At 46.3% G+C, this 21,524-nt stretch overlaps 1 long non-coding RNA gene across 1 annotated transcript in view; it reads right to left on the bottom strand.

The window, feature by feature from the left end:
• Nucleotides 1–20,125, bottom strand: part of LOC135217231 (uncharacterized) — a 34,201-nt gene extending 14,076 nt beyond the window's left edge. The window contains exon 1 of the long non-coding RNA XR_010315087.1: nt 19,617–20,125. This is a non-coding gene — a long non-coding RNA (uncharacterized LOC135217231). The remainder of the gene's footprint in view (nt 1–19,616) is intronic.
• Between the last annotated feature and the right edge of the window lie 1,399 nt (nt 20,126–21,524).

Consider the following 21,524-nt stretch of genomic DNA (forward strand, 5'->3'; position numbering starts at 1 on the left):
CAGGTAGAAAAAGGAGGACTGGATCTTCTACTAAGGATTAGTCAGAGTCAGGGGAAACTATGTTACCCGCTGCAACTGCTGAAAATTTCAGGGCTTCCAAGGACTTTAACTAATGACGTGTGAACACTGTCGGCGATTTCCATCCAGTATACTTTTTCAACTCATCGAAGTTCATATGTTGGAAATAGTTAATTGAGGTGGCTACTGCCCTGACATCATGTGCTTTTGGGAAAGAGTCAGGATTGGCTTGTTTAATGAAGTACAGGATTTGTTGCCTGATGCCTTTAATAGATAAAGTACCACCTTTTTCTCTCAAAGGTTAAAGAGAGGACCCGATGAGGATGAGGAGGTCCTAGATAGAAAGGCTCGTAAGGCTGAAACTGGGCACAGAGATACATCTTGTGGAAGGGGTAGTACCTCCATGGTTCCCACCTCATCAAAGGATCTTCATTCTTAGCTAAAAAAGCTACGTTCCGGGGAAAGTAGCACTTCCCCTGTGGGAAGGAACTGAATATGATCCGGATCTCTGGATAAAGCCGACAGTTCTGAGATTCTAGCTCCTGAGGCCAAGCTTAATAAAAATAGGGTTTTCGCTGGCGACACGAGCCAATCGCCCAGAAAGAAATAGATTTTTCCTTACGTCAAAATCCCTTTTTTTCCTAACTATACAAACCTGAGGTTCTTTAACAATAGGAATGTACTTAGCGGCAGCTGAACCAGTCATAAGCTTCGAAAAAGGGGGTTCAGTAGTTAACTACTTGTCCAGCAGTTGGCAGTCAGCCCCAACTGCGAGGAGAGGAGTCACTTTGCTTTAGGATCAGGAAACGCAGAGTGAGGGGTGGCATGAGGTGGCGCTATATGTAAAGGACCTCAGGTTTGTAGTTAGGAAAAATACAATTTTCTACAAATTGTTATTTGTTCCGATACGTACACAAACCCTCGGTCCTTTAACAATAGGAAGACTCACTTATTGGTGGGTGGAATCTGAGTCTTATGAACAGACTGGTCTTCGTCGATCCTAGCCTCTGCCCAGCTGATCGGGGTGTGCACCGCAAGATCAGTAGTCAGACTTCTGAACCAAATTCATAAGGGGCAGGCAAGGGTACCTCTTATAAATAGCAAAAACACAAGAACTAGCTCCTACTTCAAGAGCCAAAATGTGATGGGTTTGTCTCTTGTTGGCTTCCATTCCCCCCCCTTGTTGTGGAGTGGTAGATAATTACTCCTATCCCTACTGAAAGGGATAGGATGGAGCTCAGTTGTGTAGCTTATCTGCATCTTCTTCCTGTTCAGCGTAGTGACGACCGCGGCCCTCTGCCCACAGGTAGAGAAGGAAGAACGAAGGAGGAAGAGAAGCCAGTCACACTCTCTTTCGCTCGTCCGGTACAACCGAGTAAAAAACCTGGAGTTTTCTGTTGTGCTGGTTGGCGAACAGATCTACTACTGGACGCCCCCCACAGGTTGAAGAGCCTTTCCGCCACGTCTGGGTGAAGGGACCACTCAGTTCCTATCACCTGATCCCGACAGCTGAGCTTGTCGGCTACCACATTCCTCTTGCCTGGAATGTAGCAGGCTGACAGCTCTCCTGAGTGTGCCACGGCCCACTTGTGCACCTGCAACGTCAACTGATGCAACAGGAGGGACGCTAGGCCCCCCTGTTTGTTGACATACGCCACAACCGTGGTGTTGTCGCTCATCAACACCACTGAGTGTCCCACCAGACGATCTTGGAACTCTTGGAGAGCGAGGAACGCTGCCTTGAGCTCCAGGACGTTGATGTGAAGGTGCCTGTCGTGATGGTTCCACACACCCGCAGCCAGCAACTCCTCCAGGTGTGCGCCCCATCCCTCGGTCGATGCGTCTGAGAACAGCTAGGTCCTGCCTCACCGCCTCCGTGACAGACATGGGGGAAGTAAAAGGTGGGGCTCTTGCCTGTGACCAACACTCCTTTAGTGTCCACTGAAGAGACCGCAGGTGAAGACGCCCGTGAGGGACTAGCTTCTCGAGAGACGACAGGTGACCGATCACGACCTGCTACTGCTGAGCTGGATGCTCCTGTAGGGACAGGAACCGTCCTGCTGCCTCCCTGAACCTGCTGATCTGCGAATCTGCGGGGAAGTCTCGCCCTGCTACCGTGTCGATCAGCATACCCAGGTACTTCATCCTCTGCTTGGGCTCAAGATCTGACTTCTTGAAATTCACTAGGATCCCCAGATCGCAGCAGAATTCGAGGAGTCGATCTCTGTCCTGTAGCAATTGTGAGCGGGAGCTCACCAGGGCTAACCAATCGTCGAGATACCTCAGAAGACGTATCCCTACCGAGTGGGCCCAAGCAGACACCAGCGTGAACACCTGTGGGGCGGTTGAGAGACTGAAGCAAAGTGCCCTGAATTGGTACACCATCCCGTCGAGGATGAAGCAGATGTACTTCCTGGAGGATTGATGGATGGGTATCTGGAAATACGCATCCTTCAGATCCACAGAAAGCATGAAGTCATTCTCCCTGATGGAATCAAGCACTGACTGTGCTGTTTCCATCGTGAACCGAGTCTGGCGAACGAACCGGTTCAAGGGAGAGAGATCTATCACCGGGCACCAGCCCCCCAAGGACTTCTCCACCAGGAAAAGTAGACTGTAGAAGCCCAGCGACTGATCCCATATGATCTTCACAGCTCCTTTGCTCAGCATGGCCACTCTGTACCCTACGGTTTTTTACCCTATTTGACCCATCTCTTTAAAAATCTACCAGTAGGGGTAGCCACATGTAGCCCTGGGATGGGGTACCTTAGTTAAACTATCGCACTAGCCTAGAGGCCACAGTCCGGGAGTACTAGGGTAGAATATCACGACAGGCCAACCCTCATCACGGTGGACGGGTCTTATTCACTCGATATTTAATTGGTGAAACATGAATACAATTGCAACTCTAAGCATACCATTTAAAAGACTGAAGTTTCGTCAACATATTGTGATATATGAAAGCCCCATACGAACTAAAATAAGCATGTGAGCTCTTCGTAAAATATGTTTTCAAGGCAGTTTTGAAATCCAATATGGCGGCTACGTTTGCATGGGACGGTTCTCATCAGTGACGGCCACCATCTTTCCCCAGCCTTCCCAGCACTCATTTGAACAATGTTAGCGTATGTATGTAACGTTTATTGATCTTACTCAAGATTGCAGTTGTAATCAGCACAATAAAATGATATTGTCATGATACAATAAAGTTTGTTCATACTTACCTGACAGATATATATATAGCTGTATTCTCTGACGACCGACAGAATTTCAAAACTCCCGGCAAACGCAGTGGTCGGCTAGGTGGTTAGTACCCATTCCCGCCGCTGGGAGGCGGATTACCGGGAACCATTCCCATTTTCTATTCAGATTTTCTTACCAACTGTCCCCTGAGGGGAGGTGGGTGGGTAACTTGATTATATATCTGTCAGGTAAGTATGAACAAACTTTATTGTATCATGACAATATCATTTTGTTCATGACACTTACCTGCCAGTATATATATAGCTGAATCCCACCATTGGAGGTGGGAAGGGACAGAATAGAAGGATTTTGAAACCATTTCACATGCAGATGATTGACATCTTGGTTCCCTACCTGTTAGCATAGCTGACTTCGTGATTACTGTCACCCAAGCCTGCTTCTGCTTAACTAGAATTTCCAGCAAGGTATGACCTGTATAGCTGGATAGTTCTAGATGATCTGTCAACGGAGCGTGACCACAATGTGACTAGACCATATTGACCATACTGAAGACAACGAAGCATAAAAAATACCACCTACCATAGCCTCACTAAAGTTAGTTTTCATAACTTTCAGGCTAATTAAAGGGAAGACCGCCTCAAGCGGCCAACCTACGACCGTACAAAAAACACCCATAATTAAAATCACACACATTCATTTTCTAAAGAATGGGGTTCGTATTGCTTTCTCGTCCCCAATACTGTATCCGCGGAAATGTATGGTCCAAGCGAGTAGCAATTCTCATATGTCGCCTTCACATCTCTGAGGTAGTGAAGCAAACACAGAGTTGCTTCGCCAAAATGTGGCACCAAGGATATCATGAGTGCCATATTTTCTGAAAAGCCACCGAAGTAGCTACCGCTCTAACCTCGTGAGCATTAACTTTTAGCAGTTTAAGATCACCATCCGTGCAGGATGAATGAGCTTCCCTGATGGTATTTCTCAAGAAGAACGCCAGTGCGTTTTTAGACATTGGTAATTCCGGCCTCTTGACCGAACACCACAGGTTGTCTGACGGGCCTCTACATTGTTTGGTCTTTTCCAGATAAAATTTGAAAGCTCTGACAGGGCACAAAACTCTCTCCGGCTCTCGTCCGACGAACTCTGATAACCCCTTGATATCAAAGTTCTTTCAGGCCAGGGGTTGGATGGGTTTTCGTTCTTCGCTAAGAACGAGGGGCTCAGCGAACACACTGCATTGTGTTCTCTGAAACCCACATGTTTACTCATAGCTTGGATTTCGCTAACCCTCTTAGCTGTTTGCCAAAGCGGTTAGGAAAATAGCTTTCCTGGTTACATCTTTCAAAGAGGCAGCGTGCATAGGTTCAAAATGGGGCTGACATTAAAAACTTTAAGACAACATCTAAATTCCATGAGGGAATCTTGTCTCGTGGAGCTTTGATGTTTCAAAAGACCTCAATAGATCGTGAAGATCTCTATCATTTGATAAATCCAAGCCTCTGTGTCGAAAGACCGTTGATAGCATACTTTTGTAGCCTTTAATCGTTGACACTGAAAGTTTATCTATCTCTCTAAGATGTAAGAGAAAATCAGCAATCTGGCTCACAGAGGTCGTGGAGGAGGAAATATTTTGCCTTCTACACCAACCTCTGAAAACAGCCCACTTCGATTGGTAGACAGCTTGGGAAGCTGTTCTTCTAGCGCTGGTCAATAGCTCTTGCCACCGATCTGAAAAACCTCTCGCTCTGGCCAACTTTTTTGGATAGTCTGAATGCAGTCAGACTCAGAGCGGAGAGGTTTCCGTGATACCTCTCGAAGTTGGGGTTTCTGAGTAGATCGATTTTTCTGGAAAGTGTCCTTGGGAAATCTACCAGAAATGACATGGCCTCTGTTGAACCCCAGTCCTTGCAGGCCAAAAGGCCGGGGGCGATCAATGCATTCTTGCTCCTTCCGACGCCGCAAACTTCCTTATTACCTCTCCCAGGAGTTTGAATGGAGGAATGGTGTAGAGATCCATCCCCTTCCAATTCAAAGCATGGCGTCTATTGCTATTGCTCCTGGGTCTAGAACCGGAGAGCAGTAAATAGGAAGCCTCTTCGTTTTTTGCTGTCGCGAAGAGGTCTACCAGTGGGGGCCGTCCCCAAAGTTTCCACAACTCCTTGCAGATCTCTGGATGGAGAGTCCATTCGTTTGGAAGCATTTGATGTTGACGGCTGAGGAGATCCGCACGCACGTTCTGCTGTCCTGAAACGAACCTCGTTAGAATCGTTACATTTCTCAGCTTCGCCCAAAGTAAGATTCCCTCGTTATCATGAAACAGGAGCGAGATAGAGTTCCTCCCTGTTTTTTGAGATATGCGAGCGCCGTGGTGTTTATCCGATTGTTGACTTGTACAATTCGTTCCCACAATCCTTGACTCGAAGCATTGAAGTGCCAAACGAATCGCCTCTAACTCCTTGAGGTTTTATGTGCCAGGACCTCTGTTCCCCCCCCCCCCCCTCTCCAGAGGCCTGACACTTCTTCCTCCCCCAGTGTTGCTCCCCAGCCCGTCATGGACGCGTCTGAGAACAACACTAGGTCTGGGCTCAGAACTTTGAGGGACATCACTTCCGATAGCTTGACGGGATCGGATCACCACTTCAAATGCTCTTTGATCGATTGAGGGATTCTCAAAATCTCGTCTAGGTCTTTCTTGTTCTTCCAGTTGTCTGCTAGGAAAAACTGAAGCTGTCTGAGGTGCAGCCTTCCCAGAGAAACAAATTTCTCCAGCGAGGAAATGGTCCCCAGCAGACTCATCCATTCCCTCGCCGAGCATATTTCCTTCTCTAAGAAGACCGATACTTTCTCTAAGCATTTTAGCTGACGTTCTATGGATGGAAATGCTTGAAAAAGCCACTGAATCCATCTGAACCTCCCCAGATACAAGATGGACTGTGTGGGAATCAGATGACTTCTCGAAGTTGACAGAAGGCCCAGGTCTTTCGTCAGCTGTAATGTCGTATGTAGGTCCTCCAGACACTGTTCCGTTTGACGTGGACCGGATCAGCCAATCGTCTAAATAGAGTTGAAAACTCTTATCTTTGAGAGATGGAGCCATCTTGCTACATTTTGCATCAGAAGCGTGAATATCATAGGGGCTGTACTCAGCCCGAAACAGAGAGCTCTGAATTGGAAGCCACCTGTCCTTTCAGAACGAATCTGAGGAACTTACTGGACCGAGGATTGTATCGGAACATGGAAATAGGCATCTTGGAGATCCAAGGACACCATCCAAGTCTCCTGGTCTCAGGAAGCTAAAACAGACTGTGCAGTTTCCATCTTGAATTTTATTTTCCTTACAAAAAGATACAGCCTGCTTACGTCTAGGACAGGTTTCCATCCTCCGAGTGCTTCGGAACCAGGAAAGCCTGTTGTAGAAGGCCTGGAGAGTTTCCGTGACACGACTCTTTCTACTGCTCTCTTTTCCAACATCTGATCCAAAAGGTCTAATAAGATCTGTTGCTTTGAATCCTGATAAGAGGGCGAAAGGTCTATTGGCTCTATGCTTAATGGTGGTTTCGATAGAAACGGGATTTTGTAACCTTTCTCGATCACTTCGAGTGACCAAGAGTTTCGCCCCTCTTATCCTCCATGCTTCGGCGAATAGAGCGAGCCTCGCCCCGACTGGTGTCTGGAGGGCTGAAAAGTCATTTCTTTCCCTGGTTTTTGAGGGGGCTCTGCCCCTAGGGAAACTCCTCCCTCGAGCAGCAGCTCTTGAAGAGGCTCTTCCACGAAAGGGCTTATAATTCTTCCTAGAAGTTGTGTGGTTCTTGAAGACATCTGATCAGCAGGACGTTTCGAAGACCGAGACAATAAGTCCTGCGTCGCTCGTTCTTGGAGATTTACTGATAAATCCTTTACCATCGATTGTGGAAAAAGAGACAGAAAAGGGAGCGAACAAACAATTCTGCTTTTTGCGCTGGCGACACTGACTTAGCTGTGAAGCTACAGAAGAGTGCGCGTTTCTTCAGGACTCCCGACGCAAATGTGATGCCAGTTCGTCGGAGCCATCTCTTACTGCTCTGTCCATGCATGACAAAATACTCGCTAAGTCCTCCAATGAGATGGAATCTGGGCTTCTAGACTGAACATCCAAGACGCCCAAACACCAATCTAGAAAGTTAAAAACTTCCAAAGTTTATAAAGGCCTTTGAGATGGTGATCTATCTCCGACATTGTCCACGAAACTTTCGCTGATGCCAGGTAAGATCTTCTAGGAGCTTCCACTAAGTTGGCGAAATCCCCTTGTGCGGAAGCGGGATTCTCAAACCTGCTTCCTCTTCTGCTCGTACCACTTCCCCGATCTTCCACTAAGCCTTGTGGGGGGAAGTGCAAAAGAAGTCTTGCCCTTTGTCTTTTTGGATTCCATCCAATCATGGATTCTTTTAAAAGCCCTTTTAGTCGAGAGCGAGGTGGCCATTTTGACAAAATTTGGAGTCTTCCTTGCCTTCGAAGAGGTTAGTTGCGAAGGTGGAGAGAGAGGAACTGGAGCTCGGAAACTTCTCGGGAAACAAATCTTTTAAAAGACGAGTCAAGTCTTATAATCCACCGAGGATGAGGTTGTAGGATCCTCCTCCTCTTCCGAAACAGCCTCGCTTGACGATTTATTTTCTAATGGAGACATAGCCTTATTCTGCATTGAACGAGAAGAAACCAAAGTTTCACCTCCCTTTCGAACCGTAGGTTTTGTGTTTGAAAACAATTTTGAAGAGGAGAGTCTGCTATGTTCTCCTAACCTTGACTTTCTCTCCGAATTTTAATTTTTCCAAACTGACGTCATATGATTCTCTTGACGAGCACTGATATTGTAGTTCCTACTTCCTTGAAGCATATGGCGTTAACCTTCTGACTGCGACCTGTCTTTTCTTCTCAGGGTGACTTTAGCATCGGACGCCTAACGCCCTCAAAAGCGTCCTCATTTGACGATGCCTAACGGAAAGCGTCCTCATTTGCGTCCTGGAAAGCGTCCTCATTTGCGTCCTGGAAAGCGCCTACTGGAAATATTTGCGTCCTGGAAAGCGTCCTCATTTGCGTCCTGGTACGCGTACTGATATGAAGGACGACGAGCTCCTTACTAGCATACGCCTCGCGTCCTCAAAAACGTCCTCATATTCATCTTCATATCCTTCTTCTGAACTAATATCGTGCGTCTGAAGTCTTTCCAGCCGACGTTCCGACCCCGAGCGTCCCGAGAAGCGTCCTTACGAGCGTCCTGGTTAGCAAAGTGTTTGTTTTGTTGAATATTCTCTTCCTGTAAGTCAAGATCAATTCCTCCCAATTTTATTTCTGAGCGATCCTTCTGACGTTCTTCGACTCTGGGAAAAGACGACGGCGGCGGCCGCCCGTGCGCACCTATTGTCTTTTCTTTACCGCCACTACTTCTAGAGACTCTCTCAGCAGGACTGCTTGCGCGTTCCTGATTGAGTCGATGAGGTCTAGAAGGCGACGGATCAGCGAGACGAAGAACGAAGAACGAAGAGACCGCAGGAGAACGTCTAGATTTCTTGACGGGTAGCCAAAGATCTTTTTTACGACTACGTGATCTTTCCTCTTTCTTGGCGAAAACGTATCCAACTGTTGACGAATCGCTTCGAGAGTCTTTTTTGATGGTGAAGAACCATATGATGGAATGAACCTTTGAGAAGAATATGGGCGAGGGGATGCCTTCTTCCTTCTCTCCGGACTCGAATCAGGACGCTCAGAAAGCGTCCTAAATCTCTTGTGCGGGATACTGTCTTCGAAGTCTTCCGGAGAGACTGAAGCGTAAATCGAGGCGGAGGACGCTCTCGATCTCCCGATGAAGCGTCCTCTTCCATCAAACCTTTCCTAAGAGGGCGAGAAAGACGATGGCCGCCAGTGCGACGTCTTACGTCTTCCTTACCACTCTCTTGGAGAGGCTGCGTACTCTTCCGTAAGACCTTTCCTAAGAGGGCGAGAAAGACGATGGCCGCCAGTGCGACGTCTTACGTCTTCCTTACCACTCTCACTTGGAGAGGCTGCGTACTCTTCCGTAAGACCTTTCCTAAGAGGGCGAGAAAGACGATGGCCGCTTGTGCGACACCTTACGTCTTCCTTACCACTCTCGTCGGAGAGGTCTTCCGAGATTCCCACCCACGGTGAGGTGAGGACGTCTCGGAGGAAGAGAAGCATTCCTTCAAGATTCGAGCTTGCGCGCGATCTTTGGCAGCCTGGGATGCGTCTTCAGGATCTGCCGAAGGGACGCCAGACCGGTGTTTAATTCCCGTAACCCTCCTTCGGCCTTCGACATGTCCATTCCCTGTGTTCTGGGAGTCCGACAGAGGTCTCAACCTGGAGGCATTATAGGACCGATCTGACGCCCCCTCCACTTCACTAGGGGCACTAACATTATCACTACACTTTTGCACATTAGATTGTAGCACTTTTCATTTTCGATTCAAGGTTCCGAATCGATTCTAAAATGGTAGAAAGGGCATTCCCTTCGGTAACCATCACTTCCTTATCTGAAGGAGAAATTATAGGGTTATGCGTAGCATGTTCTACATTTATGTTAGATTGAGCAACTTTACTTTGACTTTTAACAGAAGCACTCCTGGAGGAAGACCTCCTAATTCTGTCACGCTCAAGTCTACGAATGTAAGATTCATACGCCTTCCATCGACATCAGTTAACACTTCACTTCTTTGCACCTATCATCCAACAAGCAAACATGCCCTCTACAATTCACACACACTGTGTGAGGATCTACCGAGGCTTTTGGTAGCCTCACCTTACATTCTTCTACACCACACACCCTGAAACTAGTAGAACTAGATCCAGACATCTCAATTCTAAGAAAAATCAAAGCCAAAATCAAAATCCAAACACAATAGCGTATGCCAAATCACTAAGCCAAGTCCGAAACCAAAAGACAATCCAAATACTCAAGTGACAAATGAAGTTTCGAAATCCTAAGCGGAGGTCTGTAAACAGATGTTTACCGACCGGCGACAGAAGAAAATCTGAATAGAAAAATGGAATGGTTCCCGGTATCCGCCTCCCAGCGGCGGAATGGGTACTAACACCTAGCCGACACTGCGTTTGCCGGGAGTTTTTGAAATTCTGTCGGTCGTCAGAGAATACAGCTATAGTTATATATATCTTGGCAGGTAAGTGTCATGAACAAAACAACATTTTTGTTGCCTATATTAGTGAAAGTATGAAACTTATTATTCCCGGGTTATGGTTTGAACTGATTCATTCTTACCTTGTAATCGGCGTTTTTTTTATCCTTACTGCCATCACAACTGAAACTCCACAGTGCTTATTTGATTGTTATTATACACATTTTGGTCTCAGTTCACTCCACATTGCACTTTAAACCCGTTGCTGTTCCTGGTTTCTAAGCGCGCGCGCCATAAACACAATTACAAACAGCAGACGACGACAGACGACGAAACTGCAAAGTTTTATTCCCTAAACTGTTTACTTTACTCGTTATTTAGTTTAAATTTACTTTATTTAAAAATTTTGTTTGTTCATGAAACTTACTTGGCAGATATATATATAGCTGTATTCTCCGAAGTCCGACAGAATTTCAAAACTCGCGGCACACGCAGTGGGCGGCCAGGTGGTAGTACCCATTCCCGCCGCTGGGAGGCGGATATCAGAACCATTCCCATTTTCTATTCATATTTTTTCTGTCGCCAGTCGGTAAACACCTGTTTACAGACCTCCGCCCAGGATTTTTGGATTTTGACTCGTTATAATTATCTGGATTTGACTTTGGTTTTGACTCTGGATTGTTGGATTGGCATACGCGATAGTGGATGTTTTTGGATTTTGGATTGGCTTTTCTATGAACGTGATGTCGGATCAAGTTCAGTGAGCTTCAGAGTGTGTGTAGAAGTGATTGCAAGGTGAGGCTACCGAAATCATCGGTAGACCCCCACACAGTATGTATGGGTGTAGGGGGCATGTTTGTTTGCTGGTTGATCGTTGCATGAATGCAAAAGTTTGACTGAGGATGATGGAAGGTGTATGAATCCTATCGGCGTAAGTTGGAGCGCGATAGGATCAGGAGGTCTTCCTCCAAGAGCGGTTCTACGAAAGGTAAGGGAAGTAACATTTCTCCTATTTTAACACCAGTAGAATTTGCTTCACCTAATCCTGTGTTGTTGCCTGAGGGCCCTAGTTCTGTGTCTGGAGAAGGTAATGCCTTTCTCTGATTCTAGAGTCATTACGCACTCTAGAGTCCAAAGTGTTGGCCCTTGAAAACGGCTCGAGTAAAGTGTGTGATCGTGCCCCTAGTGTTGTGGAGGGGGCGTCAGATCGGCCCCATAATGCCTCTAGGTCTAGACCTCTGTCGGACTCCCAGAACTCAGGGAGTGGGCATGTCGAAAAAAGCCGCAAGAGGTTACGGGGCTCCCCACCGATCTGGCGTCCCTTCGGCAGGACCTGTTGCTACTTCCCAGGCTGCCAAGGAGCGTGCTCAGGCTCGCATCCTTAAGGACTGTTTTTCGTCCTCCGAGGCGCCCTCCCCGCGCAAGGGGTGGAGCGCTCGGAGTGACTCGCGTCCGTTGAAAAGGACTTTTCCCTAGGGAGGACGCTTTTACGTCCCCTCTCTCCGCTCTCGTTGCGGTCTTCGCCTGCGTCGTATGACGCGTTTCCTCCACAGAAGAGAGGTAGGACGTCGTCCGAGGACGACGCTGAGAAGCGCTTCTCTCGCGCCTCGGAGAGGCAGGTTGCTGTACCTTTGAGAAGGAAGGAGGCGTCGCCCCTCGTCTTCTCGCAGGCGCAGCCCTTCACCTCCTCTCGGTTCTTCACCTGCGAAGAGTATTCTTGCGTCGCTTCAAGACCAATTGTCGCCTTAATGGCTCGGAAGACTCGCCCAGCAGCAGTTTGAGCCTAAACGAAGGAAGGACGCTAGACTGCCTGTCAAGAGGACGAGGCAGTCTCCTTCTCCGTCTCCTCGTTCGTCTCTGTCTCCGCCCGCACGTCAGGACGCCTTTGAGGACGCTCGACAGGACGCCTTGGAGGACGCTTTTGAAGACGCTCGGCAGGACGCTTTTGAAGACGCTCGTCGGGATGTTTTGCTTGACGCTTTGCCTGTGGAGAAGGCTTTCGAGAGCGCTCAGAAGTTTTAAAGGACGCTTTGAAAGCGAAAGCTGGACGCTTGACGCTGAAACGTAAGGCGCTCCTGAGAGACTAAGAGTAACCTCTCTTGACGCGCAGCGCGGTCAGGACGCTCTTCGTGGTTCGAGCTCTAAAGATCGACAGAAGGTCGGTCGCTTTGAAGAGGCTGATATAGTCATCCTCGAAAGCCTGTTGAAGGCTAGACCCTCCTTGGGCGCACGCCCTCGGTCCAGAGGTTCAATCTCCTTTGCCTCTTCTGGGAGGAAGGAGAGCTTAGTAGTCCGGCGGACTCAGTGGAGGAAGAACAGCCGTCAGTTTCGTCGGTTTCCGACTACAAGGTGCTGGTTCGTCTTTTACGTTCTTTGTTTGGTGAGAAGTTCCAGCCTGCAGCTCCTAAGTCTCCTGTCTCTCAGTTTTCGTCTTCGAAGTCGGGCAAGGTTTCGGAAGTGGTGGAGATGAAGACTTCCTTGTCCACTAAGAGAGCATTCAAGAAATTGCAGGATTGGATGGAACGTCGGAAGGATCAGGGCAAGTCGACTTTCGCCCTTCCTCCTTCAAGACTCAGTGGGAAAGGCGGCATTTGGTATGAGACCAAAGCTGAAGTAGGAGTTAAGATCCCGTCTTCTTCCCAAGGGGACTTTGCTAGTCTGGTAGACGCCCAGAAGAGATCCCTTTTATCGTCCGCTAAGATTTCATGGACACCAACGGAGATCGACCATCACATGAAAGGTCTGTTAAAGACTCTGGAAGTCTTTAACTTCCTAGACTGGTGCCTAGGAGTCCTGGATCTTCAATCTAGGAGTCCTGATTCTTTGAGTCTGGGGGAGCTGTCCAATGTGTTGTCATGCATGGAAAAGGCGTTCAGGGATGGTTCGGAAGAGTTAGTGTCTCATTTCGGCACTGCTTTCCTCAAGAAGAGAGCGCTTTTCTGCAATTTTACAACGAGGTCTGTTTCTGCATCGCAGAAAGCAGAGCTTCTCTTTGCACCTCTTTCGAGCCAATCTCTTCCCCCAGGCTATGGTAAGGGACCTGGCAGTGAGCCTACAAGAGAAGGCTACCCAGGAATCTCTTGGTCCCAGTCTTCAAGACGTCCCGCAGTCCCTACCGCGTCGTCGTCTGGACGACCCTCCTAGGAAGGTTAAACCCTTTCGTAGCGCTCCTCCCTCGAGAGCTGCTCCTCGAGGGAGAGGATTAACTTGCCAAGAGGAAGAGGTTCCTTCAAACCTAAATCCTCTAAGTGAGAAGAAAGTCCTTCAGATGCCTGTCGGAGCCAGGCTAAAGTTCTTTGCGGGTGCGTGGAGAGAGAGAGATACAGATGCGTGGTCCCTCAATATAGTGGAACAGGGGTAGGTAACAAGATAACCCCTTTGTGGACCCTCCTCCTCTTTCTACGACTCCCAAGATCTTTCCCCGTCGTATCAAGGGGAGAAACATCAGGTTCTTTTAGATCTTTTTGGTTTTATCAAATGATCATGGAAAAGAGCGGTGGAGCAGGTCTTAGACCTGGGGTCACCAGGATTCTACAACAGACTTTTCCTGGTACCAAAGCAGTCGTCGGGGTGGCGTCCAGTCTTGGACGTAAGCAGCCTGAATCTTTTCGTAGAAAAGAAAAAATTCAAGATGGAAACACCTCAGTCGGTTCTAGGAGCCTTAAGACCGGGCGACTGGATGGTGTCCTTGGACCTACAGGACGCATACTTTCACGTGCCTATCCACCCTCTTTCAAGAAAGTTTCTGAGGTTTTATGCTAAGGGACAAAGTTTGGCAATTCCGAGCCCTTTGTTTCGGTTTAGCACGGCTCCGATGGTATTTACCATGCTCATGAAAAACGTAGCGAGATGGTTACATTCTGCAGGAATAAGAGTGTCCCTGTATCTCGACGATTGGCTGATCAGAGCATCGTCAGAAGAAAGGTGTCTGAAGGACCTTCACTTCACTTTGGCCTTGGCGAAGTCCCTGGGACTTCTGGTCAACCTCGAAAAGTCGCATCTGACCCCAACACAGTCCATCGTGTATCTGGGGATTCAGATGGATTCAGTGGCTTTTCGAGCGTTTCCGTCCAGGAACGACAGCTGCAAGGCTTTAGAGAGAGTTTCGGCCTTCCTGGGGAAGGAAGCTGCTCGGCGAGGGAATGGATGAGTCTGCTGGGAACCATTCCTCGCTGGAAAAGTTTGTTGCCCTGGGAAGACTACACCTCAGACCTCTCCAGTTTTTTCTTAGCAGACGAATGGAGAGTCAGAGAGGATCTGAATGCGACCCTTTTCATCACCAAATCGGTGAAGAACCATCTAAGATGGTGGTTAGATCCTCGGAAGTTTCGAGAGGGGTTGTCCCTAAAGCTTCTGAGGCCCAGACCTAGTGTTGTTTTTCCGACGCCTCTGTGTCGGGATGGGGGGAGCAACACCTGGAGGGGAGAAGTGTCAGGCACCTGGAGGGGGGGGGAACAGGTGTCTGGTCACATCAATGTAAAGGAACTAGCGGCGGTTTTTTCTGGCGCTACAGTTCTTCCAACAAAAGGTTGCAGAGAAAGTAGTCCACCAAAGTCAACTCGGACAACACCACAGCCCTTGCTACCTAAAGAAGCAGGGAGGTCACACTCCCCGTCCTCTTTTTTATTTAGCGAGGGAGATTCTGCTGTGGGCAGATGCGAGACGGATAAGGATCCTGACGAGATTATCGCAGGAGTCCAGAACGTCAGAGCAGACCTTCTCAGCCGAACAAGATCAGATCCTGCCGACGGAATGGACGTTGCACCAGGACGTTCTGTCGAGAGCTGGAGACTGTGGTGGTGTCCGTTAGTCGACCTTTTTGCGACGTCGAGAACAAAGAGGTTGCCTCTTTATTGCTCCCCTGTGGCTGGATCCGGGCAGCATCGCGATAGACGCTCTGCTCTGGGACTGGACGAACCTGGACTTGTATGCCTTCCCAGCCATTCAAGATCATGGGGGGGAAGTAGTAAGGAAGTTCGCGGCATCGAGGGGACGAGGTTGACCCTGATAGACCCCGATGTGGCCCACGAAAGAATGGTTCACGGAGGTAATGTCATTCATCATAGACTTTCGAGGACATTGCCCTGGAAGGAAAGATATACTCAGACAGCCCCACTTCGCAAGATATTCACCGAAACCTCTCCGCTCTGGGTCTGACTGCGTTCAGACTATCGAAAAGCTGGCCAGAGCGAGAGGTTTTTCTAAAGCAGCTGCAAGGCGATCGCCAATGCTAGGAGAACGTCCTCGAGCGTGTTTACCAGCGAAGTGGGCTTCCTTCAGGGCATGGTGTAGAAAGGAGGGAATTTCCTCTTCCACTACCTATGTGAGCCAGATAGCCGATTTCCTTCTATTTTTAAGAAATGTACAGAAGCTGGCTGTCCCGACCATCAAGGGTATAAGAGTATGCTGTCGGCAGTCTTCAGACACAGAGACTAGACCTGTCTGATAATAGGGATCTTCACGATCTCCTGAGATCATTTGAGACATCCAAGATACCCTCAGGCGAGGCCTCCTTCTTGAACTTGGATTTAGTCCTTAGAGTGTTAATGTCGAGTCCTTTCGAACCTCTACATGAAGCGTCTATTAGGAACTTGACTAAGAAGGCTCTTTTCCTAACTGCTCTGGCGACGGCGAAGAGAGTTAGCGAAATTCAGGCCATTTGTAAGAGAGTGGGCTTCAAAGGGGACAATGCTGTCTGCTCTTTGAGTCCCACTTTCTTAGCAAAGAATGAAAACCCAAGTCGAACCCTTGGCCAAGGAGCTTTGAAATCAAGGGTATGACAAGCCTTGTGGGCCAAGAACCTGAGAGTCCTGTGCCCTGTCAGGGCTCTAAAGTTTTATGTCCACAAGACTAAAGAAGTACGAGGTCCCTCAGATAATCTCTGGTGTTCGGTTTTAAACGACCCGATATACCATTATCCAAGAACGCTTTGGCGTTCTTTCTGAGGGACATCATTAAAGAGGCTCATTCGTCTTCCACACAGATTGATTTGAGCCTCTTGCGAGTGAAAGCTCACGAGGTCAGAGCTGACGCAACCTCGCTTGCCTTCCAAAGGAACATGTCGATCAAGGACATCCTTGACGCCACCTTTTGGGAGGAGCAATTAGTATTCGCCTCACACTACTTGAGAGATGTGAGAACGATATACGAGGACTGTTGTTCTCTTGGGCCATACGTTTCTGCAAGGACACAGTCTTGGGGCTGAAGGTAGCTCTCTCCCTATTCCTTAGTTAGGTTTAGGTTAGTTTTTAGTTGTGTTTTTTGGTTGTGGTGAGGCTTTGGTGAAGACCTCCCATCTCTAGCTTTAGTGTTCAGGGGGTCTTGGATAGTTGGTCAGGTGGTGGTCAGTTGCTTCGTTGCCCTCATTTGTATGGCTCTATGCTCTTGTCACATTGAGGTCACGTCCCCGTTGACAGAGCATCCAGAGCGCACCAGCACTACAGGTCTCCACCTGGCTGGCAACTCTGATTAAGCACAAGCAGGCTGAAGTGACAGTAATCACAGAGTCTACTTTGCTAACAGGTAAGGAACCAAGGAATGTATATCATCTACTTAATTTGAGTTTCCTACAAATCCTATTCTGTCCTCTTCCCACCATCCGAAGGTGGGATTCAGCTATAATATATATCTGCCAAGTAAGTTTCATGAACAAAATGTTATTGTTGGTATACAATTAAGTTTGTTCATACTTACCTGGCAGATATATATAATTAAGTGCCCACCCACCTCCCCTCAGGAGACAGTGGCACTGATAAAATATGAATAGAAAATGGGAATGGTTCCTGATATCCGCCTCCCAGCGGCGGGGAATGGGTACTACCACCTGGCCGCCCACTGCGTGTGCCGCGAGTTTTGAAAATTCAGTAGGACTTCGGAGAATACAGCTAATATATATATCTGCCAGTAAGTATGAACAAACTTAATTGTATTATAACAATAACATATTAATTCATGTATATTATCCCTTTTTTGCAACCAAACTTACCCCGAAAAATTACAGATATTTCTAAAGTAGATAAAATCAAATGTTTCTAACGTTTTCGTACATCTGGCTGCCGAAAACCATAGAGGAACAAATACGGAAAAGTGCAGAGGAACGACTACGTTTTTTTTTTTTTTTGCTTTTTTGTTTTTGCTAGCACTTTTCCATTGATTTCAGTCTTTATTAGTATTTTGAATTCTTTAATAATCGTATGCCAGAAATAAATGTAACCTTAATGTTTTTGCATGCTAAGAATGGGCTAAATATCGTTGCCACATTAGTGGAGGTTTCACACATACGCCCGTTCCATTATTATAAACAGTTTCCATGAATTCTAGTTGTCATAGTAATGCAATAATGATAAAATTACTTTAATATTTATGTATATATACTTCCAATACATAGCCTAATTTCACCAATTTCAACGTTTTGTGTGTAGTCTTTATACCCAGTTTGGAGGGTCAACACATACCGAATGCAACAGAGAGAGAGAGAGAGAGAGAGAGAGAGAGAAGGAAGGCTGGAGGAACGAAGAAGAAAAGGGATTGCGGTGGAGGGGGGGGTGGGTGGGTGGGGAGAGGGTAGGTGGAGCTTTATACACGTGTTCGTATCCATTTCTGCATAATGGAGTTTTTGTCTCTTGGTACAAGGACAAGTGTCGCTATTCTTTACGATTAGTGATTCACGATACCCTTATAAATTACTGGCACTGGGTGTAATGCACTATAGCAAAATCTCGTTCTGTTACGAGTGTTCGTTACAGAAATAGGTATTGCCCAAAAACGTGCTTGCACTGTCTCTGAAACCCATAGTAGACATGCTGCTTAGTTGTCAATCAAGTTTTTATAACCAAGTATTTTTTACAAGCTAGCTATTGAATAAATTTGTATTTTTCTCAGTCAAACATATGCCCCTCAATGCTAACTTTCCTCTTTTAACGACTTTCTGGTCATTGCAAATTCGGCCCCATAATTTCTTATGGTGCGAAAACAGACAGAGGCCCATGGACCCCCGAAAAAACGATTGCGTCACACTACGGCGATAATCCAGCAGTAAAACATCTTCATATATCCAAAAGTAAATAATAAAGATATATATGCGCATTACGATTATAACAATTACATGTATAGCTGATAACAATCTGCATGAATAACTGGTAAACTGTTCTGCAATGACAGTTGAGTATAGCAATTATTTACAATAGGTACGAAAATCAAGATGTTGTGACGTCATAATACAGAACTTAAAAGAACGTTCTAATTCAGAAAAATAATTACTTAAATTTGAGTCAGAGTCGAGTTACTTTTTCAATAACGAATATTTTCAAATTAATCATCATAAATATGTAAAATATTGATGTTTTACTACTTATTTAAAAATTAGCTAAGAGCACGCTTCTCGTCATCTTCTACCAAAACAGCTGTTTACTCCTGGCTTGTTGTTGGTGAGAAATCGTGTTTCGATTGTTGTGATAAAAGTGCTCCAGCGTCTGTGGGTACAAGTGGTGTGCGGATTTATCACAGGAAATGGAAAGTTTGTTGACACAAGCGACTCCGTAAACATCGAGATGGCGTCAATCTTCGAAACATTTTTAGTTGTAAGTGGAGTTTAAAAATTTTCTAAAGCGTTTTGGTGGATTTCCACTGCCGTGGGCGCCATTTTCAGTACCCTCTGTTTAAATCTTAATTTGGCCTTAATTTCTAACTTTGGAGAAAATACTTACTTCGAAAGGAGAGTAGAGGTCTTTAGCTCAGTTTCTCACAACAACAAGTCCGCGACTGATGCCCATCTCGGGTGTCAGGACGCGTTATAATGTACTTTTTCGGAGGGTGGCTAGCGTTGATTGTTGGTGGCCTGCTTGGCCTGCTGTGATATTCTACCCTACGTAGGTATAGGTAGCTACTAGGCTAGGTACCTAGCTACTATACTCTGTTTTTTTTTCATCTGTCCATCCGCCTGTGGTGTTTTTGTTTGGTAACACTGCGTCCCGGGCTTTAGATAGTTACGCTATGTGTAAGTTTATCTGGGTGTACATTTGCAACTGAAAAGTGTTTTAATAATTTACTGTATGCAAATTACACCGTTAGCCTAATAGGTATTCAAAATAGGATATCATTATAATCGTTGAATGTAAGCTGAATGTAGCTAACTGTCTAAATCTCGGGACGCAGTGTTACCATACAAAAGCACCACAGGCGGATGGACAGATGGAAAAAAACAGAGTATAGTAGTAGCTAGGTAAATGGAGGAATAGGTATTTAGGGCTAGGTAGCTAGGGCGCGGGAACTTACCTTCCATCTCTCTCATGGCCTCCAGTTCCTCTTGATGCATCATCTCAAACATGTCATCTGGATCAGGGTACTCGTCCATCTTGAAATGCAGTTGAAATAAAAGTCGAAAAACAAAAACTCCTCAATTCTTTTCGCGTCACCCACTCTCACCAACGACCATCAAAAAATCAACAAAATCAGCTGATAATTGCCATTGATGCTTGGCGCCAAATTGGGGAGCGTACTTCCGTCAACTTATTGTCCTTTTCAACGGCACCTCAAATTTCAGTGATACGTTCAATTTTGTATGTTTTTTTCATGCATGAGACAGTGATTTTTCATCTCTGTTTCTGTAAATCTGAATCATACCTATTACGGTTTGCAGAACGATATTAAAAATTGACATTAAATGTAGCACAAAAGATCTCCGATTATTGTAGGCTACTGTGTATTGGTTAACTTGAGTTCTTGGATTCTGGAGATCAGGATCTACTATAATGCATTTCAACAAATTTACCGTATTTATGTTCTTACAAAAACTTATATTTCTGGATCAATTCTTATATGAAGTTCTTTCTTTTAATACAATCACACTGAAGGCGATTCTTACCAAATTTGTCAAAGAACGCCATGCTTGAGTCCTGCACTGGCGTCTCTTCTTTCAGTTTTGCAATGGGCTTCATATCATAGTAACCATAAGTTATATTAATTCAGATTATATGAATAAATCGGCTTGTGTAGCTTATTTCCTAGCTGCGTCAGAAACAAAGATGAGATGATTCCTCTCAGAACTAAAGGTACATCTTGATTTTACTGACAGTTCATTTGCCATTCAATTGCATAACCCGTTTACCATCGAATGGCACAGCATTTGTGCCAAACAATGGCACAGCACCTTTGCCTTGTACGGAACAGGTCTTTCTCAAATCATTAGAAAAGAACCTTCGACACTATGGCAAAACCACTTTGATATCCCTTTAATGGCACAATGCCTCTGACACCCAATGGTAAACCACCTTTGACACCATACGGCAAGGACACTTTGCACCCAGTATATCACCTTTGACACTAAGTGGCAAAGCAAACTTGCAATTTAATGGCAATGAACCTTTTACATCCAATGGATAATCATGGATAACCAAAGGAACAGACACTTTGCCAAACAATGATACAGAACATTTGATACCCAATAGCACAGTAACTTTCCTGTCCAATGATACATTACCTTCTATATCCAATGGCAAAGCCCGTCTGCCATCCAATGGCATAACAGCTTTGGCAGCCAAGTTTAGAGCCCCTGTAACACTTAAGGGAATAGTCCATTTGCCATCCAATGGCACAGCACCTTTGACACCCAGTGGAACAAGCACTTTGGTAAAGCTTATTTGATACTGAATGATACAGATTCTTTTACATCTATAATGCCACTGCTCCATGTCATACATTGGGCATCGACCCTTCGAAATCCAGGGTGGCACAAGCCCGTCGATACTCAACGACAGCTCCTTCTACATCCAATGGCAAAGTCCCCTTGACATTCTAATTAGAGCCTTTGAAAGCCAATGGCATACCCCTTTCGACACACAATGACATAGCGTCTTTGACCAATGGTGAACACCCTTTGACATTTCCATCCAATATCACAGGTTCTTCAAAATCCAACGCTGCAACCTCTTTGACTCCAAATATGGCACCGCCCCTTCGATCATTGTTGCAGATCCTGTGTTACCTAAAGGCACAGTCCTTTGACACCAAAATCACAATTCTTTTATCAACCAGTGGCTCAGTCCCTTTGTCATTCAGTGGGAGTGACTTTTCAACACCCAGTGGCACAGACCCTTTGACCAGTGGTGCAGCCCCTTTGTGCAAAAGGACACAGGCCTTAGGACACCTAATGACACAGCTATTTTGACATCCAATAGCGAAGCA

Source organism: Macrobrachium nipponense, chromosome 7 (genome assembly GCF_015104395.2).
Source record: "Macrobrachium nipponense isolate FS-2020 chromosome 7, ASM1510439v2, whole genome shotgun sequence".
Lineage (NCBI taxonomy): Eukaryota > Metazoa > Arthropoda > Malacostraca > Decapoda > Palaemonidae > Macrobrachium > Macrobrachium nipponense.